Source organism: Solanum pennellii, chromosome 11, assembly GCF_001406875.1.
Source record: "Solanum pennellii chromosome 11, SPENNV200".
Taxonomy (NCBI): Eukaryota; Viridiplantae; Streptophyta; class Magnoliopsida; order Solanales; family Solanaceae; genus Solanum; species Solanum pennellii.
Window position 1 is genome coordinate 51,804,985 of NC_028647.1, and position 9,940 is coordinate 51,814,924.

A 9,940-nucleotide genomic window follows, 5' to 3' on the forward strand; every position below is an offset into this window, starting at 1 on the left:
GGACGTTAAGGTAAAGCAAGACAGTGATCCAACCATGCTTGAACTTAAGGGTGCAGTCCATAATAAGAAAGTGGAGGTTTTCTCCCTAGGGGGAGATGGTGTACTTCGCTACCAGGTTAGATTGTGTGTTCTTGATGTGGGAGATATGAGACAACATATTCTAGTACAAGCCCATAACTCGAGATATTATATTCATCCAGGTGACACTAAGATTCACCGCGATCTGAGGGAAGTCTATTAGTGGAATGACATGAAGAGGGATATAGAAGATTTTGTGAGTAAGTGCCCTAATTTCCAACAAGTAAAGGTAGAACATCAGAAACTAGGGGGTATGACTCAAGAGATCGACATTCCTATTTGGAAGTGGGATGTCATCAATATGGATTTCATCATAGGGTTACGTCATACTCGCAGACAACATGACTCCATTTGGGTGATAGTTGATACAATGACTAAGTCTTCTCGCTTTTTGGTGGTCAAGACTATAGTTTCGGCGAAGGACTATGCCAAGCTTTACATTAATGAAATTGTGAGGTTGCATCGAGTTCCTTTGTCTATCATCTCAGATAGAGGTCATCAGTTTACCTCTCATTTCTTTAAGTCATTTCAGGAGGGCCTTGGTACTCAAGTTAACCTTAGCACAACATTTTCCGTAGATGGATGGATAGGCAGAGCGTACCATTCAGACCCTAGAATATATGTTGAGAGCTTGTGTGATCGATTTCAAGGATAGTTGGTATGATCACCTTCTTCTTATTGAGTTCTCCTACAACAATAGCTACAATTCCAGGATTCAGATGGCCCCTATGAGTCAGTGTATAGGCGTACATGTAGATCTTCTGTTGGTTTGTCTGAAGTAGGTGAAGCAGCTATGATAGGACCAAATTCAGTTCTCTATGCTATGGAGAAGGTGAAATTCATTAGAAATAGACTTAAGATAGTCCAAAGTCGTCAGAAATCTTATGCAGATGTAAGGAGAAGGGAACTAGAGTTCCAAGTTGATGATTGGATTTTCCTGAAAGTATCACCTATGGAAGGGGTAATGAGATTTGGAAAGAAAGGGAAGCTCAGTCCTAGATATGTAGTCCCTTAAAAGATCTTGAAAAGGGTTGGAAAGGTGGAATATGAGTTAGAGTTTCCAGCAGAACTAGTAGCAGTGCATCCAGTCTTCCATATCTCACTCCTGAAGAAGTGTGTGGGTGACCCAGCCTCTGTAGTGCCATTAGAGAGTGTCGCTGTGAAAGATAGTCTCTTTTATGAGGATGTGCCAGTTGATATTTTTGACTGTCAGGTTAAAAGGTTTAGAAACAAAGAAGTAGTTTTAGTCAGGGTTTTATGGAGGAGTCAGTCCGTAGAGGGAGCTACTTGGGAAGCAGAAGCATCCATGAAAGCCAAGTATCCTCACCTCTTTCCTTCTGATTCCACTCCATTTTGAGGTAATAGTTCCTCTTCAGTTTCTCAGTCATTCATGTGTGAATTCAGTCTCAGAATCATGTTCCCCTAGTTTGTACTTACATTATCAATTTGGTCTGGAAATCAGTCTTCAGTATTTAGTAGTAGGAATTGCAGCTCTCTCCCTCTATTTAAGCTAGTTTAGTCTTCTTTCGAGGATGAATGTTCCCAGGGGGGATATAATGTAACAAGCCGTATCCAAAATAGACTAGAAATCACTTTTTTAGAAATCTGTAGGTGTAATCGATGGGTACCATCGATGGACCGCAGTTTGATATACAGCCCGCACTACGCATTCATCGTTTTCCACTGAAACTCTTCCAAAAACTCAACCCAGAAAAATTGACCAAGTGTCGATCCACGGACAGATCTACGGTAGTCATACTATGGTCCGTGGTCTGTGTCTGTGTATTGAGACTCAAGTAACCCAGCCTATGACACGAACTACGGATGACTAGCACGGACCGTCGTTGGATGTATGGTTCGTAGGTATGACAGTAGGTGAAAGTTAGCAGTCAGTTAGGGGGGAAATGATGTTGGGTCAACTTCGAATGGCTATAAATTTATCACAAAATAAATTAGGTGTCCCATATTATATAAAAATATATATAATTAAATTATCTTTCCATAGCCACCGAGTTTGCTAAAATCCATCCTCCAAGTAAAAAGTTATGCCCGTTTTAGTAAAGGTCTGTCGAGCAGACCCAACCTACAGAACCAAACGAAGGACCATCGATTGAACAACGACCCATCAATCCAGGTCGTCGTTTGGTCCGACAAAAAAATTTTCAGGGGTGTTTTGGTATTTTCCTACTTTGTTTAAACCCTAAATTATTAGATTTTAGTCAGTTTAAGCCTATAAACATAACAAGAACTTACCTAAGTCAAAATCATGAATCAAAACATAGAAAATTAGAAGTAAGAAAGGAGAAAAAGGTTAAGAACCCTAGTTCAAGAACGCAACAAGGTTCCATCACCAGGCATGTGGGATTTCACTAGTGGGTTCCTTTCACCTATTAGATCCCTAGTTTTCAGTTAGTTCTTGATTCTCTTATCATGATTACTTCTAGGCTTTCTATAATTACATCAGAACATCACAATTGAGTTAAATATATGTTCCAAATCATATTGTAAAGTTTTTATTCAATTTTATGGCACAAATTATAGAACCTTAGCGATATATTTCTTTAGTTCTTGAATTACACATGCTAGGTCAGATATTTCAGTTACTTATGACATACATGCCTCAAATATTAATGCATCATTATTAGATAAATGGTTGCATTCTCAGTTTGCATATTCATGTTTTGAGTTATCCAGTATTTACAATTCAGTCATAATATGTTAATCACTTAATTCATTGAGAGTAGCATATTACCAATTTGGACTAGGGTTAAGCGTACCCAACAGTCCCATAACTACTAGCCAAGTAGGTTGTAATTCCAATATGTGGGCATCAGTTTAGTGATCACTCTAGCATGCCTTTATACCTCTGGCAGAATATATTGGGTCATCTCGATGGGGCGTATACATCGGACTCCACATTTAGCTCATATGGTTTTATTATCGGTTATTAATATCTCTCATGGTTCAGACAGACTCTATTGCATTGACCATTTATCAGTATATTCAATATTCTGTTCCATCATGTTATAAATTGGTCATTGCATCCAGTTAGCTCAAAATTCAGTATATCATGTTCAGAATATTATACTTTCTTTCGTGCTTGTTCATTTATGTTTTATTTCAGCTTTACTCTATCCTACATGCTTAGTACCTTTCAAGTACTGACGCATACAAGCACTACATCTTCTTGTGATGTAGGTTCAGGTTCTTAGCATCCAGATCATGCTTAGATTGATTTCTGATCTCCAGTTTAGCAGAACTAGTGGTGACTCGTCATTCTCCGAGGATAAGAGTCATGAGTTCATTTGTCTTTTAATCATTTAGTTTCAGTTTTTGCTAGACTTAGTTGGGGCTTGTCCCTGCATTTCTAGTCAGTTACAGGCTTATTTCTGATATAGTTAGTTTCAGCTTAGTATTGAGTTAATATTTTCTTCGTATTAAAATCATTAGTATTTTAAATATTGTAGTTTTAGCATATGGGTATTCCCCATCTTTTCATTTTAAATATGATTTAGCTTCCGCATCAGTTTAATTCTTTATTATGCTCATGATCTTGCCAGTAGGTTTGGCATGGGATCACTTGTGGTCCTAGGTCCCGTGTCCGCGTCTCAGGGGTAGCTCGGGGCGTGACATTTTGATAAAAGTACTATCTTTTTTTAAAAGTCACAACTTATGATAAAAATTTTAACTCTTCATGAAAGTCTCAACTTTTTATAAAAGTCACACTTTTTCATGAAAGAGAAAGGCTAATTTTGGAAATAAATAAATTTAAAAGGAAATTCTTGCTTGTGATGGCGGCACGTAGGCGGGTCTAGGGTTCTTTTTTATATAAGTATATGATTGTTGCTATCACAATTAATAAATTTTAGAAAAGTTATTTCTCAAAATAAAGAGTTTCAATTTACTTTTTTCACTTGTTGAAGCGTCAGTTTTTTACTTTTTACCTCAACCTCCATAGTAGAGAAGTAAGCAATATAATTTGCTTTTCTCACTTCTAACAAATAGAATCAATTTTCTCATCTTGTTTGCTTGTACCTGCTAAGTACTTTTTCTGCAAACACAATATCAAGCCAGGTTGTTAGTCACATAACTCATATTTTTATTAGGCTAGCGAATTCCCATTTTTTATTTGTCACAACTTTTTCACACAAATGAATCAAAAGGAGTTGCAAGATTCATGCAACCAATAAAACTGTATTTCACACAATTTCAATATTATGTGACTTGACAAAAAAAAAATTCATCACATGTTTATGATATATTTCATTCTAAGAATGAATTTTTTCTCTCCCAAAACATTTCATGTTAAATGTCTAATCAACATGTTTTTCATAATTTATTTATAATAACACTCATGTTAGAGCTAAAAATCATCTCATTGTAGTCAAACAACAACATGTGATTTATTCCACAATAAATATATGCACTTGTAATACTCTTTTAGACCATTTCTCAAATATTACAAATCACAAATTCACAAATATTTTTTACGTCCCCACTATTTAAAGAATTTAAACATTTTTTTCATGAAAAGTAGTATCACATTTTTCATGAAATATAAGGTAAAACGTTTTCTTCTCTTTAGCTTTTCTCCATGTAATTGAGCAAGTATAAAAACACTTTACCGTACACCTCTTCTCTTCCATCTCTTGAAGAGAGTGATGTGGAACGAAATTATGTTGAGATCCCTATCAAACTTAGCAAAAATTTGGTTATCCTTGAGAATTTGCAAAACTATCCTCATGTGGCTCATATGGTCATTCTCACTTCTAAAGTATATCAAAATGTCATCAATGAAGACGATCACAAACAAATAAAGACAGTTTCTAAAAACTCGATTCATAAGGTCCATGAAAGTCGCTGGGACATTGGTTAGACAAAATGACATAACAAGGAATTCAAATTGACCATATCTCGTTCGAAATGCTATTTTCGGAATATCAACCTCCCTCACTCATGACATAACTAGGAATTCAAAGTGACCATATCTCGTTCGAAATGCCATTTTTGGAATATCAACCTCCTTCACTCTAAGTTGGTGATAACCCGATCTCAAGTTAATCTTTGAAAAGTAAATCGTTCCTTGGAGTTGGTCAAATAGGTCCTCAATCCTAGGGAGGGGTACAAACAATACCGCGGGACCCCATGGATATATGCTTGGATGAATAAAACCCTTATCTAGCAAATCCTAGAGTTGAGCCTTTACTTATTTCAACTCGGCCGGGGCCATCCAATTAGGAGGAATTGAAATAGGTTGTGTATCCATCAATAAGTCTATGCCAAAGTCAATTTCCCATTTGCTAGGAATTCTGGGTAGGTCATTAGGAAAGACCTGTGGAAATTCCTTCACTACGGGTACAGACTCTAAGAGAGCGACCTCGGATGCAAGATCCCTAACTATAAATATGTGATAGAGACATTCCTTTGCAATCAACTTGCAAGCTTTTAGACACGAAATGATCTTACCCCTAAGACTTGAGTTTCCTCCTCCCCACTCAAAAATGGGTTCTTTTGGAAATTGAAATTTGACTACCCTTGTCCTACAATCAGTATAGGCAAAGCAAGCATGCAACCAATCCATTCCCAATATGACATCAAAAATCTAGCATATCAAGTTCTATTAAGTCAACTAATGTAACTCTATTGGGCAAGGAAATAGGACAACCTTTATAGACTTTTTTAGCCACCACGAAATCACCCACCAAGGTAGAAACTGAAAAAGGTTCATCTAATATGTCGGGTGGTAAATCAAATTTCATGGCTAAAAGAGGGGTCACAAATGACAATGTAGCTCCCGGATCCAACAAAGCATATACATAAAAGGAAATTAGTTGTAACATACTTGTAACCACGTCCGGTGAGCTCTCTTGATCACCTTAGCATTGGAGAGCATAAAAGTGATTCTTCTTAGGAGCATCCGAATTTGGGGCACTAGCTTGTGCTTGAGCCCCTTCCTTGAGCCTTCATCATAGGGAAAATCTCTCTTCATGTGACCACTCTTGCCACAACCATAGGAATTACCCGTGCCAACTAGGCACTTACACTCATTTCTCTTTATCACATTTTGCACAAAGAGGTTTCTCAACATATGATCTTCCACCTTTTTGGGGCTTGGGAGTAGACACCTTTTTTTTGTTGACTTTGGAGCATTAGAAGGTCTTTGGTTGGAAAACCTCCTTTTGAACGTTGGTTTGTCTTGCACGTCAAATTTAGTCTTAGAAGAATTCCCATCTTCCGTTCTTACATTCGTCAACTCCCTACCAACTTGTTTAAGCTTTTGCTCCTCAATTTGTTTAGCATGAAACATAAGACGAGAGATGTCCATGCTAGGAATCAACATAGCCGACCTACACTCATTAACCACAAGGTCGGATATCCCCATAACAAATTTGTTCATCTTAGCTCTAGAATCCGCAACCATAGTAGAGCATACTTGGATAGTTGAGTGAACTTGAGGCTATACTCCTTTGCGCTCATACTCCCTTGATGAAGGTTGATGAATTATTGCATTTTCCTCTCCCTTAATTCCAAGGGAAAGAACCTATCAAGGAAATTCGCCTTGAAAGCTCCCCAAAGTAATTCGACCTTCTCAAACCGGCCTCTCATCCTTCCATTGCTCATACCAAACTTGAGCCACATCTTTGAGTTGGTAGGCGGCTAGTTCCCCCTTTTCTTGAGGAGACACACACATAGCATCAAGAACTTTGAACACTTCATGAATGAACCCTTGTGGGTCCTCCTCCACCCTAGAACCTAAGAAAGTAGGGGGATTCATCCTTGTGAAATACCTAATCCTTGAAGCGGTAGTGTTAGCATTTGGATTCACTTGCACCCTAGCATCCCTAGCAACTTGGCACTACTACAAACTTGGTTATCAGTGACATATTAATCTGTCACTTAAAACTCATTTTTTATCACAAAACATATTTCATGATGAAAAAAAACGTCGCTTGTTCGTCCCTAAATCATAGGTCACTAAAGATATACAGTGACAATTTAGTGTTTCGTCTCCAAGTTATGTTGCATTAACTACAATTGTCTCCAAATGCATAGTATTTATGACAAACTCTTTCGTATAAAAAAATCAAAACTTTGTAGTTGATTGTATATTTTGTCACAAAATTTATCTATACCAACAAAATGAGGTTGTAACTAACTTTTTACTTTAATTAGTGATGGCATCATTTGTCCCTAATGTTGAATATATTTCGTAGTCAAATAAAAATAGTTACGTCACTAAATACTTTGTTTATGTATGAAAAATTGTTGTCTCCAAATGTAATAATTAGTGACAATTTTGCATTTACAAAAATAACCTAGAATTTTGTAGTTAAAATCGATCATTTCATAACCAAAAATATTAGTTTTACTGACACCACAAAATTGTCAGTAAAAATTATTGTAACTAGTGAAAAATACAATTGTGATAGAATGCAAATTCAATACGTAATTAAAAATAAATTATATAATTGATCAGAAAATAATTTGAAGACAAATGTTTTGTCACAAATGTAGACAATTTATGACAAAATAATGTCCTATAACAATGATATGCTTATCTTGAAAGATACAATGTAATCTAATCATTACGTCTTTCTCCTATCTCGTGAGCTTCACTTGTTTTGAGCAAAAAAAATTGAGTTGTTATCCCCAACTTTAGATTTGTTGATGAAATTTCCTCCGACACACCTCCCTTTACAAACGGAATCTCTAATATCATTTTGAGGACTTCATTTCCCAACACTTTTCTTTAACTTTTCATGAACTTCATTTTTGATTCCAGTTAGATCTGCATCGTTAAAAAGAAAAATCAACTCAACATACTATCTTAAATGAAAAAAATGACACAGTATTGATTAGTAATTCCAACTTATAAACTAAAATCTGAAATGTTAAATTCTGGACTGAAAATAACAAGTGAAAATTATGGACTCTTAGGACTTGTTTGGTTGAGAATAAATTGAAAAAATATCTCCAAGTCTAACATCTCAGGGAATATAACATCTCAGGGAATATTTGAAAAATAAAGAATCATAAGACAAGAGAAGATATGAATATAAAAAAAGAAAAAGCTACAATATTTTCAATAAAGAGAAGGGGTAGGAAAAATAGGAAGATGCATCTAATGTCTAATGCTCCAAAGACTCACGTCTAGTATGTATTTTGAATTTCAAAAAAATATTGTAGTGTGACCTTTGGAATTAAAATTCTAATTTTTATGCTTTGGAAAATCTGATTTATATGCAACAATATCTCCTGTAAGAATTTCATGAGGAAGAATAATATAGTAATCCGACGAAAGATTATAAACATGTTTAATAATACAGTCAAGGTGATGGAGCATACCTACAACTAAAATAATTTAAGGAATATTTGGAGTAACAAAGAAAAAATCAAAATAACAAGTGACATCACTATTTTGAATCAATGGACAAAAATAACAATACAAAAAACAAACCCAGAAAATTGCCATCGAGATACAAAAAGTTGTAAGAAATATATCATTTTTAGTTCATTAACATAGACCATACATAGACCTTACTCTTACCTCACCTCATAGAGATGAGAGACAATTTTGATAGGCCCTCAACTTAGATAAAGTCTACCAAACACATCCAACAACTAAAAAGGAGATGAAAACAAAAGTAAGGTGTATTCCTATTTGCTTAAGTATGGTTGTTACCTTAGCATATAGTGACAGAAAATGTTACATCATTTAAGAATAAGTTAAAAAAGAGGAAAAATAACATGCAACCACTTTTTCTTTTATGAAGTTTCTTTTAATTAATTTGGATGGAAACAACTGGATACGAATTAAATACTAAAACTCATATTTATAGGGAAAAAACATCACGAATGAGACATAGAAAAACATTATAGACTAAAAAGAACAATTGAAATCTCTAACAGAAACCATCTGCAGATTTCATGTATCATGGATATTTCGACAAAGCCAAAGTGTGGATGAAATTTCAATAGTCAAGCTAAAATTCTGGAACATAACCAAATCATATATAACAGAATAAGAAAAGCAACGACATGCGTCTTTCAGATTTTAGAACTAGTTGAAGTAAAGAAAAAAGTATAGCAGATTAATTAAACTTAATACCAGACGAATCTTTACAAATCCATTTTTGATAGACGTAGGTCTGAACGCCTCCGAAGATCGCTAGACTCGCTTGCTTCACCGAAGCTCGCTGGAGGAGGCTCACGACGGCTCGGTCGTGAACACGCCAATAGAAACAGCGACGCTTGTCTCTTGGTTGTCACGACTGTACTGATGCCTGACAGAGTATTAAAGAGAAGATGAGTGGCGGTTGTTCGATCGATTTTCGCGAGAAGTGGGAGAGGATAAGGATCTCATCAGTGAAGAAGGATAAGAAGAGTTCAATCTCAGCCGTTGAATTTGGTGACTTGATTGGTTAGGATTGGTTGATAAATATTAATGAAAATGATGGTTATGATCAAAGGAGATTGAAGTCTGAAATTGGATGTGTAATGGGTTATAATTAATAATTAAGGGTGTGAAAAACTCAACTGAATGATGTACCAAATCGAATTTTTCATATTTTTTATCATCGTTTCTATTTTTATGAGCATTTGTGAAGTTATATTATTGTGTTATGGCGACAAATTTATTAGAGAAGTCATATATTTATTTTATAAGTATTTTTCTTATTGGTTAAAGCGAAAACAGAATCGTTAAGGACCATTATCGAAAAATGAAAATCGATAAAATTTCTTATTGATTTAATGTATTTAAAAAATCAAAAACAGATAAATTGAACCAATAATACATTAGACTGGACCGACCGATACATACCCCTAGTTAGAACTGAAAGGCAAATGGGATATAAAAGGC

At 35.4% G+C, this 9,940-nt stretch overlaps 1 long non-coding RNA gene across 1 annotated transcript; it reads right to left on the reverse strand.

The window, feature by feature from the left end:
• Window positions 1-7,516: 7,516 nt before the first annotated feature.
• Window positions 7,517-9,701, reverse strand: LOC107002907. Its single transcript, XR_001454570.2, has 2 exons — window positions 9,188-9,701; window positions 7,517-7,867 (listed from the first exon to the last, which is right to left on the reverse strand). It is a non-coding gene; the product is annotated as an uncharacterized LOC107002907 (long non-coding RNA).
• Window positions 9,702-9,940: the final 239 nt, after the last annotated feature.